This window comes from Arachis duranensis, chromosome 1 (genome assembly GCF_000817695.3).
Source record: "Arachis duranensis cultivar V14167 chromosome 1, aradu.V14167.gnm2.J7QH, whole genome shotgun sequence".
NCBI lineage: Eukaryota > Viridiplantae > Streptophyta > Magnoliopsida > Fabales > Fabaceae > Arachis > Arachis duranensis.
This window is the reverse complement of record NC_029772.3, coordinates 23083474-23103905: the sequence shown is the minus strand read 5'-3', so window position 1 is coordinate 23103905 and position 20432 is coordinate 23083474. Positions and strand designations below refer to the sequence as shown.

At 40.5% G+C, this 20432-nt stretch overlaps 1 non-coding gene across 1 annotated transcript; it reads left to right on the top strand.

Moving 5' to 3' along the window:
- Nucleotides 1–3045: 3045 nt before the first annotated feature.
- Nucleotides 3046–3149, top strand: LOC127742451 (small nucleolar RNA R71). The gene has a single exon (XR_008003715.1). It is a non-coding gene; the product is annotated as a small nucleolar RNA R71 (small nucleolar RNA).
- The last annotated feature ends 17283 nt before the right edge of the window (nt 3150–20432 follow it).

The following is a 20432-nucleotide window of genomic DNA, read 5'->3' as shown; positions in this document are numbered from 1 at the left end:
AGGGAAGTATTGAGTTGTTCCCAATAGTTGTTGGGAGGAAAGTGCATCCCTTAAGGCATCTCAGGGATTTCTTGATGATGAGCTTCCTCATGCATTTCTTGAGATCCGTGGAGGGTCTCTCTTGCTTGCTCCATCCTCTTCTTGGTGATGGGCTTATCCTCTTCAATGAGGATGTCTCCTTCTATGATAACTCCAGCTATGGGCTCGGATTCACACTTTGATCATGGTTCCTAGTGATCCATGTATTGGCATAGAACTCTTGAACCATTAAGATTTTGACTTGTTGCATGGGGTTGGTTAGGACTTCCCAACCTCTTCTTCGGATTTCATGTCGGATCTCCGGATACTCATTTTTCTTGGGTTTGAAAGGGACCTCAGGGACCACCTTCTTCTTTGCCACAACATCATAGAAGTGGTCTTGATGGCTTTTGGAGATGAATCTTTCCATCTCCCATGACTCGGAGGTGGAAGTTTTTGTCTTCCCATTCCCTTTTCTAGAGGATTCTCCGGCCTTAGGTGCCATCAATGGTTATAGAAAAACAAAAAAGCTATGCTTTTACCACACCAAACTTAGAATGGAAAAACAAAAAGCTTATGCTTTTACCACACCAAACTTAAAATATTGCTCGCCCTCGAGCAAGAGAAGAAAGAAGAGAAGAAGAAGAAGAAGAAAATATAGAGGAGAGTGAGGGAAGGTGTTTCGGTCAAGGTGTAGAAGAGGGGGTTTGTGTTGTGTGAAAATGAAGTAGAATGGAAGGGTATATATATGGAGGGGAGTGGGTGTAGTTTCAGTCATTTAGGGTGGGTTTGGGTGGAAAAGATTTTTGAATTTTGAAGGTGGGTGGGGTTTACGGGGAAGAGTGGATGGATGTGAGTGGTGAAGGGGGTAATTGGGAAGAGAGGTTTGAGGTGATTGGTGAAGGGTTTTTAGGGAAGTGTGTTTATTGGAAAGAGAGAATGAATGTTGAGAAGAGGGGAGAATATGTTAGGTGGGGATCCTGTGGGGTCCACAGATCCTGAGATGATCCTGTGGGGTCCACATATCTTGAGGTATCAAGGATTTACATCCCTGCACCAATTAGGCATGTAAAATGCCTTTGCACACCATTCTGGCGTTTAAACGCCGAAGTGATGCACACTTTGGGCGTTCAACGCCCATGTGTAGCATGTTTCTGGCGTTGAACGCCAGTTCCATGCTTGTTACTGGCGTTCAGCGCCAGATTTCCTCAAGGCATATTCCTGGCATTCAAACGCCAGGATGTTGCTTGTTTCTGGTGTTCAGCGCCAGAAACATGCTCTGTTCTGGCGTTGAACGCCAGCCAGATGCACCTTACTGGCGTTTAAATGCCAGTAAGTCATGAACGCTAGCCAGATGCACCTTACTGGCGTTTAATCGCCAGTAAGTCCTTCCTCCAGGGTGTGATTTTTCTTCTGCTATTTTTTATTCTGTCTTTAATTTTAGTATTTTTTTTCGTGATTCCACATGATCATGAACCTAATAAAGCACAAAATAACAATAAAATAAAATTAAAATTAGATATATAAAAATTGGGTTGCCTCCCAACAAGCGCTTCTTTAGTGTCATTAGCTTGACAGTGGGTTCTCATGGAGCCTTACAGATATTCAAAGCATGATGAGGGCCTCCCAACACCAAACTTAGAGTTTGAATGAGGGGGCTTCTCAACACCAAACTTAGAGTTTGGTTGTGGCCTCCCAACACCAAACTTAGAGTTTGACTGTGGGGGGCTCTTTTTGACTTTGTACTGAGAGAAGCTTTTCATGCTTCCTCTCCATGGTTGTAGAGGAAGGTCCTTGAGCTTTAAACACAAGGTAGTCCCCATTCAATTGAAGGACTAATTTTCCTCTGCTAACATCAATCACAGCTTCTGCTGTGGCTAGGAAGGGTCTTCCAAGGATGATGCATTCATCTTCTTCCTTCCTAGTGTCTAAGATTATAAAATCAGCAGGGATGTAAAGGCCTTCAACCTTTACTAACACGTCCTCTACTAATCCATAAGCTTGTCTTATTGACTTGTCTGCCAATTGAAGTGAGAATAAGGCAAGCTGTACCTCAATGATCCCCAGTTTCTCCATTACAGAGAGTGGCATAAGATATATGCCTGACCCCAGGTCACACAGAACCTTGTTAAAGGTCATGGTGCCTATGGTATAGGGTATTAAGAATTTACCAGGATCTTGTCTCTTTTGAGGTAGAGTTTCTAAATCCATGTATCTAGTTCACTAATGAGCAAGGGGGATTCACCTTCCCAAGTCTCATTACCAAACAACTTGGCATTCAGCTTCATGATAGCTCCTAGATATTGAGCAACTTGCTCTCCAGTTACATCTTCATCCTCTTCTGAGGAGGAATAGTTTTCAGAGCTCATGAATGGTAGAAGGAGATTTTGTGGAATCTCTATGGTCTCTATATAAGCCTCAGATTCCTTTAGGTCCTCAATGGGGAACTCCTTCTTATTTGAGAGACGTCCCAGGAGGTCTTTCTCACTAAGATTTTCGTCCTTCTCCTCCCTTGTGCATTCGGCCATATTGATTACTTCAATGGCCTTGCAATCTCCTTTTGGATTCTCTTCTGTATTGCTTGGGAGAATACTGGGAGGAGTTTCAATGACTTTCTTACTCAGCTGGCCCACTTGTGCCTCCAGATTTCTAATGGAGGACCTTGTTTCACTCATGAAACTTAAAGTGACTTTTGACAGATCAGAGACTAAGTTTGCTAGATTAGAGGGGCTCTGTTCAGAATTTTCTGTCTGTTGCTGAGAAGATGATGGAAAATTGTTCTGAGCCAATATGGCATTCAGAACATCAATTTCAAGAACTCCCTTCCTCTGAGGTGTCCCATTACTCACAGGATTCCTCAGAGAAGTGTACATGAATTGGTTATTTGCAACCATGTCAATAAGTTCTTGAGCCTCTTCAGGCGTTTTCTTTAGGTGAATAGATCCACCTGCAGAATGGTCCAATGACATCTTGGAAAACTCAGATAGACCATAATAGAATATATCTAATATGGTCCATTCTGAAAACATGTCAGAAGGACACTTTTTGGTCATCTGCTTGTATCTTTCCCAAGCTTCATAGAGGGATTCACCATCTTTTTGCTTGAAGGTCTGAACATCCACTCTAAGCTTTCTCAGCTTTTGAGGAGGAAAGAATTTATCCAAGAAGGCCGTGACCAGCTTATCCCAGGAATCCAGGCTATCTTTAGGTTGTGAGTCCAACCATGTTCTAGCTTTGTCTCTTACAGTAAAAGGGAAAAGCATGAGCCTGTAAACTTCAGGATCTACTCCGTTTGTCATAACAGTCTCACAAATCTGCAAGAACTCAGTTAAAAACTGGTAAGGATCTTCAGATGAAAGTCCATAAAACTTGCAGTTCTGTTGCATTAAAGCAACTAGTTAAGGCTTAAGCTCAAAATTGTTGGCTCCAATGGCAGGAATGGAGATGCTTCTTCCATTAAATTTGGACGTTGGTTTTGTGAAGTCACCAAGCATTCTCCTTGCATTATTGTTGTTGGGTTCGGCTGCCATCTCCTTCTCTTGTTCAAAAATTTCAGAAAGGTTGCCTCTGGATTGTTGTAATTTAGCTTCTCTTAGTTTTCTCTTCAGAGTCCTTTCAGGTTCTGGATCAGCTTCAACAAGAGTGTCTTTTTCCTTGTTCCTGCTCATATAGAGAAGAAGAGAACAAGAAAAGAAAGAGGAATCCTCTATGTCAAAGTATAGAGATTCCTTTATGCTAGTAGAAGAAAAAAAAGGGCAGAGTAGTGAAGAAGAATGGGTAAGGATAGAGGTGGTGATCTGAGATGAAGAGAGATGAAGAGAAGTGTTAGAGAATAAATAAATAAATAGATAGAAGGAGAGATAGAGAATTTCGAAAATAATTTTGAAAAAGTGGTTAGTGATTTTCGAAAATTAAAGATAAGATATGATTAAAATTAAAATTTAAACAATTAAAAAGAATTTTTTTGAAAAAGAGGGAGGTATTTTTGAAAATTAGAGGGGGAAAAGTAGTTAGGTGGTTTTGAAAAAGATAAGAAACAAATAAAAAGTCAAATAGTTAGTTGAAAAAGATATTAAAATCAAATTTGAAAAGATAAGAAGATAAGAAGTTAGATAAGATATTTTGAAATCAAATTTTTGAAAAAGATAAAATTTTGAAAAAGATATGATAAAAAGATAAGATAAAAGATATGATAAGATATGTTTGAAAAAGATTTAATTTTTAAAATTAAAATTAATTACTTTACTAACAAGAAACTACAAGATAAGATTCTAGAATTTAAAGATTGAACCTTTCTTAACAAGAAAGTAACAAACTTCAAATTTTTGAATCAATCACATTAATTGTTAGTGTAATTTCGAAATTTTTGAAATAAAGATAAGGAAGAGATTTTGAAAATATTTTGAAAAAGATTTTTTAAAATTTTTGAAAAAAAGAAAAAAATGAAAAAGATATGATTTTTGAAAAAAAAAAGATTTTTTTGAAAAGATAAGATTTTTAAAATTTGAAAATTTGACTTGACTTGTAAGAAACAACTAATTTTGAAAATTTTTGACTAAGTCAACTTCAAATTTTCGAAATTTTGGGAGAAAAAAGGAAAAGATATTTTTTTTTTATTTTTGAATTTTTAATGATGAGAGGGAAAAATTAAAAACGTCATTATTGTGTTTTTCTCTTTTCTTTATGAATAAAAACAAAGAATGCATGCAAGAATACTATGAATGTTAAGATGAATACCAAGAACACTATGAAGATCATGATGAACATCAAGAACATAATTTTGAAAGATTTTTTGATGCAAAGAAAACATGCAAGACACCAATAATTTTCTGATGCAAAGAAAACATGCAAGTCACCAAACTTAGAAATCTTTAATGCATGGACACTAACAAACGAAAAATGCATATGAAAAACAACAAACAACACATAACAAGAAAACATCAAGATCAAACAAGAAGACTTGTCAAGAACAACTTGAAGATCATGAAGAACACCATGAATGCATGAATTTTCGAAAAATGCAAGAAAAATTTTTTTAAAGCATGCAATTGACACCAAACTTAAAAGCTGACTCAAGACTTGAACAAGAAACACAAAATATTTTTGATTTTTATGATTTTATGATTTTTTTTCGAAAATTATATTTTAAGAAAACGAAAATAAAGAAAAATTTTTGAAAGATTTTTGAAAACTTTTTTGAAAAGAAAATAAAAAGAAAATAACCTAATCTGAGCAACAAGATGAACCGTCAGTTGTCCATACTCGAACAACCCCCGGCAACGGCGCCAAAAACTTAGTGGACGAAATTGTGATCACTATTCTTTGATTTGCATTTACTGTAGAATTGTGGAACTTAGGTTGTTGTATGGAATAATTATAATGGCTCTTTGCTATGTGTGGACACAACTCCGTTCAACTAACCAGCAAGTGTACTGGGTCATCCAAGTAATAAACCTTACGTGAGTAAGAGTCGATCCCACAGAGATTGTTGGTATGAAGCAAGCTATGGTCATCTGGTAAATCTCAGTCAGGCGGATAGTAATTGATTATGGATTTTCGAAAATTAATAAATAATAAACATAAAATAAAGATAAAGTTACTCATGTAATCTAATGATAGGGATTTCAGATAGGCGTATGGAGATGCTGTGCTCCTCCTGAATCTCTGCTTTCCTACTACTTTTATCCAATTTTATCACTCCCTTCTATGGCAAGCTGTATGTAGGGCATCACCGTTGTCAATGGCTACATCCCATCCTCTCAGTGAAAAAGGTCCAAATGCTCTGTCACAGCACGGCTAATCATCTGTCGGGTCTCAATCAGGTTGGAGTAGAATCCCTTGATTCTTTTGCGTCTGTCACTAACGCCCAGCCTTTAGGAGTTTGAAGCTCGTCACAGTCATTCAATTCCGAAATCCTACTCGGAATACCATAGACAAGGTTAGACCTTCCGGATTCCCATGAATGCCGCCATCAATTCTAGCTTATACCACGAAGATCCTGATTAAGGAATCCAAGAGATATGCGCCCGGTATAGGGTAGAACGGAAGTGGTTGTCAATCATGCGCGTTCATAGGTGAGAATGATGATGAGTGTCACGGATCATCACATTCATCAAATTGAAGTGCAACGAATATCTTAGAATAGGAATAATTCGAATTGGATAGAAAATAATAGTAATTGCATTGAAACTTGAGGTACAGCAGAGCTCCACACCCTTAATCTATGGTGTGTAGAAACTCCACCGTTGAAAATACATAAGTGAAAGGTTCAGGCATGGCCGAATGGCCAGCCCCCCAAAACGTGATCAATAGTCTCCTCAGATGAAGAATAAAATAAAACTGAGACCAAAGATGTCTAATACAATAGTAAATTATCCTATTTTTACTAGACTAGCTACTAGGGTTTACATGAGTAAGTAATTGATGTATAAATCCACTTCCGGGGCCCACTTGATGTGTGTTTGGGCTGAGCTTGATCTATCCACGAGCTGAGGCTTTTTTGGAGTTGAACGCCAAGTTGTAACATGTTTTGGGCGTTCAACTCCGGGTTGTGACGTGTTTCTGGCGTTTTACTCCAGATAGTAACATGGAACTGGCATTGAGCACCAGTTTACATCGTCAATTCCCGAATAAGGTATAAACTATTATATATTGGTGAAAAGCTCTGGATGGCTACTTTCCAACGCCGTTGAGAGCGCACCATTTGGAGTTCTGTAGCTCAAGAAAAAATCCATTTCGAGTGTAGGGAGGTCAGATTCCAACAGCATCAGCAGTCCTTTGTCAGCCTCCTATCAGAGTTTTGCTCAAGTCCCTCAATTTCAGCAAGAAATTACCTGAAATCACAGAAAAACACACAAACTCATAGTAAAGTCCAGAAATGTGAATTTAACATAAAAACTAATGAAAACATCCCTAAAAATAGCTTGAACTTACTAAAAACTACCTAAAAACAATGCCAAAAAGCGTATAAATTATCCGCTCATCATTTATCTTATGCTCAATTGAGTGGTTTTTATCAACTCTTTACCCACTTATTCATATGATTTGCATGTTTTACATTCTCCTTCTTGATTTTGTGCTATGATTGAAAATATGCTTCTTTGGTCTTAATTTTGCTACGTTTAATCCTATCTTATTACCATTCGATGCCTTGATATGTGTATTAAGTGATTTTAGATATTACAGGACAAGAATGGATTAGAGGATGGAAAGAAAGCATACAAAAGTGGAAGGAATACAAGAATTTGAAGAAATTTCTAATTTTATTATTTATTTAATTGCTTTCAATTTTATTATCATGTCTCCTTTCTACTCCCTTCTCCCAACAATGAAGATGGTATGCATGTTGATAGAGTATATTTCCAACTTGACATGGGGGTTGATTAAAAGGAGACACTTGAGATGGAATGCTCAAGTGATTAGTTAAATTGGAAATTGTTTGCTAATTCTCTATTTACTAACGCTAGTCTTTCCTAAGGGAGAGGATTAGGATTTGTGAATAAGAGTTAGCTCAATCACTTGACTTTCCTTTATTTAGTAAGGGTTAGCTAGGTGAAAATAACAACCTTTTGATACTACACTTGAGAAAATTCCAACAAGGATAGAACTTCCAATTAATCATACTCCCGGTCAAGGCTTTTTAATTTAATTACATAAAATCTCTTTTAATTTCCATTGCTTTAATTTACAATCATATGCTTGTGCCCATTGCCCAAATTCCAAATTTTCCAGAAAACTCATAACCAATAATAAATCATACTTCCCTGCAATTCCTTGAGAAGAAGACCCGAGGTTTGAATACTTCGGTTATTTATTTTTATTGGGTCTGCTTAAGTGACAAACAAAACTTTTGTAAGAAAGGAATTCTTGTCGGTCTAGAAGCTATACTTACAACGGGGAATTTATTTGTGAAAATTCTAGATCGCGCGAGAGTTTCGTTCTTCAATTGACCCATATATTAATAATGTTGTTCATACCTTGGCCCAATTACAAGACCTAGATCCAAACATTACCTTGGGCTCGACATAGGTTCTGCCAGAAAGAAGTCGGGACGAAGATTAGTTGGCAGATAACACTCATTCAAATAAGTAACTGCCCCTAAAATCTCTCAACCCCCTTCTACGAATCAAAGCTTAACCTCCCTAAGATAAAGGGACGGTTATCCTCCTAAAACGACGGAACCACTCCAATGGTGGTTTTGGGTTCACCACTATAAGTACACTGACATCCTTCAGGTATCTCGAAGTTCCCATACTCTCTAAACTTGCTTAGACCCTTGCTGACTTAGACATCGGAGTGTCTTTGCAGGTTCCACCCCTCATTCTCTCTCATACATAAGTCGAAAGGAGGCTCCCAGGCACGAACCCGCTCGAAGGCTTCTTCCACTAGACAATTGGGCCAACTTAACAATTCTAGCCTATAAATCTCTGATTACCCACCGTAACATTGGCGCCGTTGCCGGGGACCCGAGAGATCAACATTCGATGGCAGACAATTCTCCTGAAGATGGTCACGCCACGACTGATTCAGAACAGGAAAATCTGAACACTGGAAATAATGACGTTGACATGACCTTCCACCAAGAGGCAGATGGCCAGCACAGAGAAGATACCTCTTTGTTAAGAAACCTAAAGGTAAACTCCTCTGAGGGACACAAATCAGAGAAATAAGGACCACCCCACGCGGCTGAACTCATGGGATTGGTCTACGGCCATCAAGAACGTCTGGAGCAGCTGGAACATGAGTTAGCGACAGCGAGAGGTAGAAAGGAACTTGAGGAATGAAATAGAGCGATGAAAAGAGTTAGAAGAAAAACTTTTAAAGTTAGAATCTTCCCTCAAAAGTTGGAGCTCTCACAATGACCAAAAAGATTCGCCCTTGGGAGGAGATGATCCGTTCAGTGAGGACATAATGAGAGCAAAGGTTCCGAAGAATTTTAAAAGTCTTTACATGGACCTCTATGACGGGACCACAGATCCGAAACACCATTTGAGAAACTTTAAAAGTCGGATGTATTTGGCCGACGCTTCTAATGCTACTCGCTGCAAAGCTTTCCCGACTACTTTGACAAAAGCAGCGATGAAATGGTTTGACGGTCTTCCCCCAAGGTCCGTAACTAGCTTCGACGACCTCTCACGCAAATTCCTGATGCGATTCTCCATCCAGAAGGATAAAGTAAAGCATGTACCAAGCCTCCTAGGCGTAAAGCAAGAGGCAAGAGAACCTTTAAGAGACTACATGGAAAGGTTCAATAAAGCATGCCTGGAGATCCAGGACCTGCCCACAGAAGCGGTAATAATGGGCCTAGTAAATAGACTCAGAGAAGGCTCTTTCTCCCAGTCCATCTCAAAAAGGCACCCGAACTCCTTGAGCGATGTACAAGAAAGAGCTGAGAAGTACATCAACGTGGAGGAAAATGCTAGACTGCGAGAGCCGAACTGGCGACCTGGGCATTCTAACTCTCGAACGAGAAAGAAAAAGAACCCAAGAAAAAAGAGGAGATCGACCTTGAAAGGCCGACGAGATATCACTCTTATACTCCTCTAAGAGTTTCCCTCGTTGATGTGTATCGGGAAATCTGCCATACTGAAAGACTACCACCCCCAGGCCCATCAAAAACAAAAAGGTGGGGGGGGGGAGTCGCGGCGACTACTGCGAGTACCATAAGATATATGGTCATTCAACAAATGATTGTTACGATCTTAAAAATGTGATAGAAAAGCTGGCAAGAGAAGGTCGGCTTGACAGATATCTCATGGAAAGGTTGGACAATCATGGAAAAAGAAAGCGAGATGACAGTGACCGAAGAGACCCACCACCACAGACCCCAGAGTGACATATACATATGATCTCGGGGGATTTGGGGGAGGGGGACGCACCAAATCATCTCGCAAAAGACACTTGAAGCGAGTCCACCAGGTCTGGAGCGAGTCTCCTGACCTTCCAACTATCTCATTCACCAAAGAGGATGCACAAGGGATCATCCCGGGACACGATGATCCCGTAGTGATAACTATGATCCTAGCCAACGCCGATCTTCATAGAACTCTGGTAGATCAGGAAAGCTCTGCCGACATCCTCTTCAAACCAACATTCGATAAATTAGGCTTGGAGGAGAAGGAGTTGAGAACATACCCTGACACTCTATATGGGCTAGGAGACAGGCTAATAAAGCCACTAGGATACATTCCCCTCCACACATCTTTTGGAAAAGGGGAAAAATCCAGGATTCTGTGCATCGACTTTATCGTCGTCGACGTAGGGTCAGCATATAATGCCTTAATAGGCAGAGCAACCCTAAATCGGCTTGGAGCAGTGGTGTCTACCCCTCATCTTTGCATGAAATTCCCGACACCCGAGGAAATAGAAACCATCAGGGGAGACTAGAAATTGGTAAGGAAATGCTACAATGAAAATCTGAACCTGAGAGGGAAGGGCAAGGAAGTGCACACCATCGAGCTCGGTGGGGTCAGAACTAAAGAAGAACTGCAGCCGCAACCATTGGGAAAAACTGAGGAAGTACAGGTCGGAGAAGAGGAAGGAAAAAACACCAACATAGGGGCTAGCCTAGAAGGAGACCTGAAGCAAAGGCTGATAAAGCTCCTACAAGAAAATTCTGACTTCTTTTTCTGGAAAGCTTCTGACATGCCAGGGATAGACCCTGAGCTCATGTCCCATAAGCTTTCAGTACACCCCGGAGCACGACCCGTACAACAGCGCAGAAGAAAGCTCGGACTAGAATGAGCTCAAGTGGTGGAAGAACAAGTACAAGCCCTCTTGGAAGCCGGGTTCATCAGAGAGGTCAAGTATCTGGCATGGCTGGCCAATGTAGTGCTTGTCAAAAAATAAAACGGCAAGTGGAGGATGTGCGTTGACTACACCGACCTGAATAAGGCATGTCTTAAAGACCCATATCCACTTCCCAGTATTGATACCTGTTCCGAGGTTTACCTGAAATTGTAGGTCGAACTCGGATGAGATCTTCTGTACTGGTCGGAGCTGTCGTGTCCAACTTGTTAGACTTGGTGATGGTGCTGATCCTTCGTCACCGGAGGGTGGTGGTACCTGCAAGGGACTTCGATGCTTAAGTTAGCAGGGGTATTAAACATGTTTTTAGTAGAATCAGAGTATGAGTTATACCTGAGTGCTTCAGTGTATTTATAATGGTGTGGAGTGACCTTTTCAGATAAGATAAGTTAGTTATCTTATCTTTATCTTATCTTATCTTTATAGGAACTGCTCTTATCTCTATAGGCTTGGGCTGCCTTTGGATTTGGGTCGTGCTCCTCTATTTGGGCCCTCTATTGGGCTTCCCTGGCAATTTGGCCAAGCTCTTTGAAAAGAGGTCGGGTAGTTCGACCTGAAGAGGGCAGTCGTCACATTGCTAAGCATCCCGGGTCGTACAGCATGACTCAGGGTATGAACAGTGCCCCTGCTCGAGCTCGGTCGTTCTTTTGAGGTCGAGTCTTAATTTTAGGACTTCGATCCTTCTCTAGTGAAGTCAAACTCGAGAATTTTTGTTGACTTAATCTTTGTAGAGTTTTCCTTAGAATGCGGAACGTTTCTTTTGCTTTTCTTTAAAAGTGCGCGCTTTTACATTATCGCTTTTAGCCTGGGGAACAGGCGAGGTTTTAATACCCTCATTAATTATTTTTAATTGCATCGTTTCTCTTAGCCTTTCCATTTTGAATTTTGATTCTACAGAAAAACGGTTTCTCTTCTCCGTAACTTCCCCTTTCTTTCTCCCTTTTTGTTTTTGCCTGAAGTTTGCAGTTTTCATTTTTTTCCTCGTGACGCTTGTTTCGGCAATTATTCTGTGCTTTTCTCTGTTTGTGAGAGGGCGACTTCCTGACTCCATTTCCTTCCTTCAATTTGAGGCTTTCAGTTTTTCCAGGTTGGTTCTTCTTTCCGATCTTTTACTTTTTTCGTTGTTTTGTATCCCATTTTGAGAAAGTTCTGATCTTTTACTTCTTAGGAAGCTTGAATCTTTCTTTGCTTGCTTTGTGTTTGATTGTTTCTGCAATGTGCGTCATTTTTGATAGTTGCCGCTCTTAGGGCTTTGGGTTTTTATTACTGCTCCCGATTGCGCTTTCTGATTTGAAATGAACTTGCTTGATTATGAGAAAGACTGCATTTTTTGACCATGTTCTACTTGGCATGCTTTTCCATTTGCTGATAGACTGTTGGGTGATGATGACGTTTTTATGACTGTCTTGTATTTTGAAGTGTTATGGTTAGAAGGAGGGTTTCTTCCGTTTGAGAGATGCTAGGATATAGACTTGAAAATTTTTCCTGTCTCCTTATTTTTCTGCTGCCTCCAAAGGATGCCCCTGGATCTTTTGGCATAAGTTCTGGGGTTTTCTTTTGTTTGCTATGCCTGAGTTTTCACTTATTTGCATGCTTTATGTTTGAGTTGTATCCATTTATGCCCGAGATGCTCTTCGTTGGCTTGCCTGAGGTGTTTGATTAGTATTTCGAGTAGTTTTAGTAATCCATCTTTTCTTTGATTGTAGGACTAGTTGGTCATGTCTTCTCGCAAAAATATTATAGAGACATCTTCTAAAGTTCCCGAGGGGATGTCCGATTGGTTGGACTCCCTTGTCTTAATGTGTGTTTCTATTGTGGATGCTGAGTTTTGTGTAGAGCTGAGAAAACATCATAGGGTTTGTGGTAGCGGTGCCCAGGAGAGGGATTATGAGCTTGTAGCGCCTGATTCTGACGAGAGGGTTTGCTTTTCCACTTCGGTCGAGGGGGAGCGTCCTTTCTTCTACGCATATGAATATTTTTTCAGCCAATTGAACATTACTTTTCCTTTTACTGCTTTTGAGACCGACTTGTTGTGGTCGTGTAACATTGCCCCATCCCAGCTTCACCCGAATTCCTGGGGTTTTATCAAGATCTTTCAGTTGCTTTGTCATGAATTAGGCGTCAAACCTTCTCGACTCTTTTTCTTTATCTCTTCGTTTTGGCCAAGCCTGAGGCTTCTTCCAAAAAAAAGTTTCTTGGGTTTCTTTTAGATCTGCTCAGGGCCATAAAGTTTTTGCCATGTATGACGAGTCCTTTAAGGACTTTAAGAACTATTTCTTTAAGGTTCGAGCTGTTGAGGGGGCCTGCCCCTTTTTCTTGATGAAAATTATGAGCCTGCTTTTCCTCTGGAGTGGCAGAAGAATGTGACAGTATCTCGTTATACATGGGAGATGCTTGACGAGGTTGAGCGGGCTTTTGTGGCTGTTTTAGAGGACATATGGGGGAACCCCCCCATCTTGACACCAAAAAGTTTCTAGGGGATCCGTCTCTGGTCCGAACTGTGTTGGGTACTGTCTGACTTGTTTTTATTCTTTGTTTCTTAGCTTTGCTTGCTCTTATTTTGTGATTGTAACCCTTTACTATGGTTAATTCTATTTTTTAGAGATGTCAAAAATAATGACTCCATGAAGGCCTTCAAAAAAGCGAGGAAGGCTGCTGCTGCTCAAAGCATATCGGCCAAGGCGGCAGGAGAGGGGTCTTCTCAAGTTCAGGTGAAGCCGCTCGTGCCGAGTTCACCCGGGCCAAGGAGGGTGATCCCTACTCCTCGGGTTCGTCTGGCTGACCCTCCCCAAACTTCAGCTGTTGCCTCTGGCTCTCCTCCTCCAAAAAAGCAAAAAACATCTGAGCCCTTTAACCTTGATGCCCTTGATTTTGATGCCGTCAAGTTTGTTGACAACCAAATTGCCCCCTATGGAGGCCTTTCAATGGATGATGTGTCCATTCTTCATCACCTGGAGTTCATAACTAGAAGCAGTGTGAAGATGGCTCATATGGGTGCGACTCTTTTTCGAACTGCTCAGGATATCCCGGTTCATGCTACAAAGTCTTTTATGATGGAGGCTAAGTCGGAGTTTGATAGGATAAAAGGTTTGAAGTAGGAGCTGGAGGTAAAGTTGGGGAAGGTGGAGAAGGAGTTGGAGGGTAAAAAGGCTAGCTCTGTGGCTTTGGCGGCTTCTGTGAAGCTGGCTGAAGACACGGCGTTGAAGCATAAGGAGAGCTATGTTTCGGCCTACCGAGAAGTGGTGCGTCTTAGGGGTGACTTGGAGACTGCCTGAGATGATTATACCAAGCTTCATGGTCACCTCGTGGGTAGTGTGACTGTGGCTTATGAGAACCTAAAGGATCAGGTTTGGGTCCTTGCACCTGAGCTTGACCTCACTCTCTTCAGCCTTGACAATGTTGTGAGGGACGGTAAGATTGTCCCCGACGACCCTGACGATGATGATGTTGAATCTCTTCCTGTACCTGCCGCCAAGGCTTCTGTTGTGCCGACTTCTTAAGCTCCTTTAGCCGGAATTGAGCCAGAATCTGACTACCAGATCCTGAACCGGGAGGATGGGACAGTGGATGCTGTGCTTCTCCAAACTCGTCCTCCTTCGCCCCGTGTTGAGGCAGCTACTGGAAAACCTCTAGATCCTCTTTAGTTATTCCTGATATGTTTGCGTATGACCCTGCCTGTGGGCTTTTGATCTTTTGTTTTTGTAAATGGTATTTGTTGACTGTTGACACTCTCTTAGTTGCTTGTTTAGCAACTTTGTTTTGAAAAACAAAGTAGTTTCCAGGCTTTTTGGGCTGACTTTGGTGGCCTCTGAAGCTCGTTATTATTATAACTCTGTGTTTTTATATCTGTCTGCACTTGTCTTGGTACTGTTGTAGGCTTTTGGAGTGTTGGAGCTTGGTCTGACCAGATTGGCTTGATTCCAGGTCGATTTTTGCCAAAGTTCTTGTTTGTAACCCTCTTGTTTGGACCTTTTTTAGGTCTCTTTCAGGGGTTACTTTGTAGCTTTATGTTTTGGGCCGACTTCATTATGTCGGACCCTTTTGAGTCACTTTGTAACCCTCTTTTTTGGACCTTGTTCAAGTCTCTTTCAGGGGTTATTTTGTAGCTTTATGTTTCTGAGTCACTTTATAACCCTCTTTTTTGGACCTTGTTCAGGTCTCTTTCAGGGGTTACTTTGTAGCTTTATGTTTTGGGCCGACTTCATCATGTCGGGCCTGATAAACCACTATTTTATGGTTTATCTTTTATTTAATTGAGTGGATTTTATCAATCTTTCATACACTTATTCATACCATTCGCATGTTTTACATTCTCCTTCCTGATTTTGTGCTATGATTGAAAACATGCTTCTTTGGTCTTAATTTTGCTATGTTTAATCATCTCTTATTACCATTCAATGCCTTGATATATGTGTTAAGTGATTTCAGAGATTACAGGGCAGGAATAGCTTAGAGGATGGAAAGGAAGCATGCAAAACTGGAAGGAATACAAGGAACTGAAGGAACTGCTAAAGTTGTCCAGCCTGACCTCTTGGTATTAAATCGACCATAACTTGAACTACAGAGGTCCAAATGACACGGTTCTAGTTGCGTTGGAAAGCTAAAATCCGGGGCTTCGCAACGATATATAATTTTCTATAGCTGCCCCGAAGTTAGGTGATGCAAACGCGTGGATGACGCGCCCGCATCGCATCTGTGAATTTCAATCCACGCAAACGCGTGGACGACGCCTCCGCGTCACTTTGCCGCGACCTGTACGAACCAGCAGCAATTTCTGGATTGTTTTTGACCCAGTTCTCGGTCCAGAAAATACAGATTAGAGGCTATAAAGTAGGGGAATGCATCCACACATCATAGAACATCAGACGACTCATAATTCACTTTTCATAATTTAGATGTAGTTTTTAGAGAGAGAGAGAAAGGCTCTCTCCTCTCTCTTAGGATTTAGGAGTAGGATTTCTATTAGGATTAGGATTTATTTTTTCTTCATCACAGGTTCAATGTTTCTTTACTTCAATTTCTCTTCTACTTTTACTCATTCTATTATTTTATTTTAGTTTGCCAAATTGGCTTATGAACCTTTCATGTTAGGATTTTCTTAACTAATGCAATTTGAGGTATTTTTATATATATGATTTTTATTTAGCTTTCTACATTCTTGGTTCTGGTTGATTAATTAGTAACTCTTAAGTTGTCAAACTCATCATAATTGATAATTGATATCTTTGCTGATTGATTTAGATTCCTATAACTAGGACTTCAGGAGTTGAATTGATTTGTCCACTTGAGTGACCTTCATAGTTAGAGGTTGACTTAGTGGGAGCAAAAATATAATTCTCATCACCATTGATAAGGATAACTAGGATAGGACTTCCAGTTTTCATACCTTGCCAAGAGATTTTCTAATTATTAATTCATTTTTCTTATCAATTAAATTATTTGTTCAAACCTTTTCAAAACCCCGAAATATACCTTTGCATAACCAATAATAAATCATACTTCCCTGCAATTTCTTGAAAAGATGACCCGAGATTTAAATACTTCGGTTATCAATTCCAAAGGGGTTTGTTACTTGTGACAACCAAAACGTTTGCACGAGAGGATTTTCTGTTGGTTTAGAAGCTATACTTACAACGCGACTACATTTGTGAATTTCTTTACCGACACGAAAGCCGATCGTTAAAATGGCGCCGTTGCAGGGGAATTGCAAACGTGTGCCTTATTATTGGTTATTGTAAATATTTTTCAAAAAAAATTCAGATTTTAAAATTTTTATCTTATCTTATCTTATTTTTCAAAAAATCAAATTTTTTTTCAAAAATCATATCTTTTTCAAAAGCTTATCTTTTTCAAAATCTTATCTTATCTTTTTTTTTTCAAAAATCATATCTTTTTTAAAATATTTTCTTTTTGTTAGTTTTTTTTTATTTTCTCCTACTACTATGAACTCTCACCCCTCTGGCTTCAAGTTTGATTCCAATGTTGTTGTTAGGAATGGAAACTATAATGAGAACATGCATCAAGGTTGGAAGAATCAAAGATGGGAGGAGACACAAGGATTTAATCAACCCTCATGGCAAAAACCATCTCCAATGGACTATCAACAACCGTTTTGTGATGCATATCAAGGCAATGGCTATGGTGAGCGCTCTTTTGATTATCAACAACCACCACCATTTGCCTATGAACCCCCCTCATCAACATGACTTTGGACCACCATACTCACAAGCTCCTTTCCGCCATTCACCCCTATATGACTCTAATCCTTATCCACCACACCAACCACCATATGAACCATACCCAGAACCACCACCTCAATATTCACCATCTCCATATCCTTATAAAAAAGAACCACCTCCGTATTATGAATCTGTTTCCCAAAATAATGAACCCTCCTATCCACCCTAAACCTCCATGGAGAATACACTTACTTCTCTCACTAGACTCACCTCTACACTCCAAAATCTTATATCCCGTATGGACAAACCCTCCACCTCCAATGTTTAACCCTCAAGCTCCAGTGCACTTCCATCTCAACCACAGAATGATCTCTCCATCCCATCACCACCATCCATGGAAGAGCACCCACATCTATCAATCCATGAGTAACACGATCCCAATGATGCTATTGACATGGAACAAAAGAGAAGGGATCATCTTTGCGAATCCATACTTCATAAGGAGTTAGAGGAGGCACTAAAGGTGAAGGTAGAAGAGACCTTTGCAGATGAAGGAGTAGTTGAAGGGAGTTATCATAGAAAAGAAGCCATCTAGGAGGAATATGATTTCATACTTAAACACCTGGATCAAGCGATAAATCGATTACCTTTTCGATGTTCGGACATTCAAGGAACCCCCATGGCTTCATATGCAGAATCTAATGAAGAACGTAGCATGAAGGAGACATTAGAAACTCCAGTGGACAATAAGGAGCATGACTTTGTATTGGAACAAGTGGAGGAAGCCGGAATTATTGAAGAAGAAGAAGTGGTTAAAGACTTAGAAGATGCTGAACCTCCATGGGAAAGTCAAGTTATAGAGCATCCTTCAAAGACGTTTGAAACTGATGTTGAGGAAAGTGTACAACCTCCAAGGCATCTCATGATTGAAGACTTTGAAAGGGATGGTCAAGAGTTGGATTCGATCATTGATGAATTCTTATCTACATTTGTGTCCTCTCCCATTGGACTTGACATGGAGATGAAAGAAGAAGAAGCACAACCTCCCATTCCCTTGGTGAACAATGAAGTAGAGATTGAATTGGAAGAAATCCACCAAGAAGAAAAGGTTGATATTGAAAGAGATTGCAAAGAGGTGGAAGTTGTCAAAGAAAAGCACAAGGGAGTGGAGCTTGCAAGATCATTAGAAGCACCTCTCCCAAGGCCATTACCGTCCAACACAACATTCAAGGGGGTAAAATTCCTATCCTTATCGTTTACTTTCCCACTTGAATATGGGCTACTGGAGACGGATGGTCAACTTAGAGCTCTTTGTGGCATTAAGAGTAAGATGAAAATGATCAGTGGTAAGAATTGTCCTGCAAGGTTCATTATGGTTGGAAGCTTTAAGTTTAAATGCAAAGGTTGGTATAGAGCTCAATTGAATGGGTCTAGGAAGTTATTTGGATGCTTCAATGAGAATTCTAAAGCTGAACCACCCAGATGGAATCATGATAATCAATTTGAAGACGGGTGTAGACACAAGATTTGGGATCCCGGAGGATTTTGGATTTGCAAACATTGGTGGAGATTCCTGGATGAATTCAAGCACAAGCCACAATAACAGGGAGCTCACCAAATGTCCAACTTAAGGACTTTAACTAAAAGTGTTGGGTGGGAGACAACCCACCATGGTATGATCGTTCTTTTTCCTCCTCATAGTTTTCTTTTTCAATCACTCTTCTCAGTCCTAGTGCATATAGTTTGCATCTGCATTTGCATCTTTTATAAAAAAAGAAGAAGAAATCACACGCGACGCGCCAGCGTCGCCGACGCGTCCGCGTCACCAGTGCATTGGGAAGAAAAGAAATTTAACAGAGAGTCATGCGAAAGTGTGGCTGGAGGCGTGCCTTAGGCCCCAATATGCCCATGCGACCGCGTCACTGATGCGTCTGCGTCATGTGGGAAAAATGCCTCCCACGCGTCCGCGTCACCCACGCGAACGCGTGCCTCAAAATCGACGTACAAAGGGGTGTATGGCCGAAAGTTTGAGCTGGAATTGGGCTGGCCTCGTGCTAGTAGCACAAGCCCTACCACGCGAACGCATGCCCCACGCGTCCGTGCCGTTCTTTAAAACAAGGCCAACCACGCGATCGCGTCCACCACGCGATCGCGTCACCCAAAGTTTTGGCAAATTAAGTTTTTCACCAGAGAGTTGCGCGGCTGCGAGGCTGCACTCGCGCTGAAGGCACGAATCACTTCACGCGAACACGTGACCCACGCGTTCGCGTCACTTCATCAAAGCGTTATCCACGCGACCGCGTGCCCCACGCGCTCGCATCGCCTGCGCCGCACAGCTTATCCAAATCAGCCAAATATCTTATCTTTTCTTCCCCAAAGCTAAATCTTTTCTTTCCCTTCTTATTTCTTTCTTCCTTCCTTTCTTTTTCTTTCTTTTTTCTTTTAATTGGTGTTGGAAATTTATTTGGGTCATTATTTTCCATATTTTGCTTGTGGATTATTAAAAAGAACTGTTTGACAATTATATATTATTTTTATAGGGTTGCTTGCATGTTCAATTTAATACTTTCAATACCTTATTTACCATGCATGCTATGTATTTGTGAAAATGCCCGTATGGCATTGTGCACTATTTTTTTTATTCTACTACTCTAAATGCTTGCTTTTCACAAAATCCCTTTTATATTTTATTAGTTAAATATAATTGTTATTACAAACATATTGTTAGTTTGAAAGACTTGGTAATCTAACTTAGACATTGAATGCTTGATCTATGCTACTCATGCTTTTGCCAGCATGCCAATAAACATCTTGCATTTAATTGTCATCACATGCACTTGCTATATTTCCATTGATGACTTTTCACATGTAGTCATGACCATGTGTTAACATCTTTCTTCTTTACTGTGCATTGATTACTACCTTTCCCATCCTCTTCCTTGCTCGAACCCCTAGCTTTACATGTTACTTTCTTTTTTCCTTTTCAGGATGGCCACCAAGAAAGGTAAAGAGAAAGCTACTCCCAAACCACCAGCAAGGAAAGGAACAAAAAGAGCACCAGCTGAGGAACCACAACCCCCATCCACTTGCACATCTTAGCATGCACCGAGGACGGTGCAATCTTTAAGTGTGGGGAGGTCGATACCGACTTCCAGGGGTTAGTTACCTAACTATAGTACCTTCTTAGGTTGCAGGCGTGTCATGACCAAGGAAGCTCTCGTCCATCGAGTTCGGACAATCTGTAGTAGCCCTTTCCAAGTACTTCTATGACTCGGTAGGGTCCTTTCCAGTTTGCTACTGATGAGCGGATATTTTATACGCCTTTTGGGGGTAATTTCATGTAGTTTTTAGTATGTTTTAGTTAGTTTTTAGTATATTTTTATTAGTTTTTAGGCAAAATTCATATTTCTGGACTTTACTATGAGTTTG